This window comes from Vombatus ursinus, unplaced genomic scaffold (genome assembly GCF_900497805.2).
Source record: "Vombatus ursinus unplaced genomic scaffold, bare-nosed wombat genome assembly UNPS02014794.1, whole genome shotgun sequence".
Lineage (NCBI taxonomy): Eukaryota > Metazoa > Chordata > Mammalia > Diprotodontia > Vombatidae > Vombatus > Vombatus ursinus.
Window position 1 is genome coordinate 21,910,702 of NW_020954572.1, and position 1,417 is coordinate 21,912,118.

Consider the following 1,417-nt stretch of genomic DNA (forward strand, 5'->3'; position numbering starts at 1 on the left):
AGACAATATTTGTGAAAGGCTTAGTGCAGTTCCTGTAACATAGCATCAGTAATAATAATAATACATTAGTAATAATAACAATAGTAAAAATCTTTCATTGGCTCCTCAATGCTGACAGAACAAAGTCTAAACTCTAACCTGGTATTCAAGGCCCTCTGCAACCTGTTCCCTTGCTTATCTTTCCCTATAAAACCCTATGGTTTTCCCAAATCAGCCTGCTCTTGGTCCCTGACATAATCTGCCCATTCCCACTTCCTTGTCTGAAATTCCCTTCCCCAATTTTTTCTGTTTATTTAAGTCTCATCTTTCCTTTAAGGCCCAAATTAAATTCTCCTTGAGGCTAATTTCTTAGCTGTCCCAGTCCCCTTGGTGACTGAACCTTCCTTTCACTAAACTGTTAGAACTTTTACCATCCATACCACTTATTGGGCATTTTCAGGCTTGGGTTGTTTCACAGGTTTCCATAAAATAGTTAGTGTATTTTTATTGCTCTTTCAATGTATATATCCTGTCTTCTCAACTAAGTTGCAACCTCTTTGAAAGCAAAGACTGTGCCCATCTTTGTGCTCCCAGCTCCTAACCTAACTGAAACCCTGGCCAATGCCAGAGGATTTATTTCTTTGGTTTTTTCCCATCAGGAGCTGTGATTTTATTAGTGTTGGGAATTCCAGGTGTGGAAACATCCTCTATCAAATGACAACTTAATCAGGAACTCCACTATAATCTACTCTTTAGGGAGTAGCCTGGGGCACTGAGATGTTAAATGATTTATCCAGGATCAACTAGCCAGCGTGTGCCAGAGGCAAAACCTGAATCTGGATCTTTCTGACTTGGGGGCCCCAAATGAATGTGAGTTAGTGATTATACCATCCTAAATGTCAGACCTCATAGCAATCAAAAAATCTCTCAAGAAGGTTCTTTGGGGGCAGCTAGGTGGCATAGTGCATAAAGCACCAGCCCTGAAGCCAGGAGGACCTGAGTTCAAATATGACCTCAGACCAAACACTTGACACTTATTAGCTGTGTGACCCTGGGCAAGTCACTTAATCTCAACTGCCTAAAAAAAAAAAAAGAAGGTTTTTTTTACCTCAGTGGTGGAGTCAGAGGGGGCTAGCAAACATTGGTAGACACCGAGGAGGGGAGAACCCATGCTGCATAAACTTCTGTCTGCTATTAAAGCAGATCCCTGCAGAGAGCAGGAGCAGCTCCAGGATAATGGTTCCAGTCAAAACGATGCTTCTCCACAAGCAGGAGACTCCAGCACCCATCTCTATGTCTTTGTGTAGGTTGTCCCCCAAACCTGGAAGGCACACCCTGCCTACCTGGGCATTCCTGAGTTTCCATCAAAGCCCAGCTAGAATTCCACTTTGTACACACACACACACACACACACACACACACACACACACACACACAC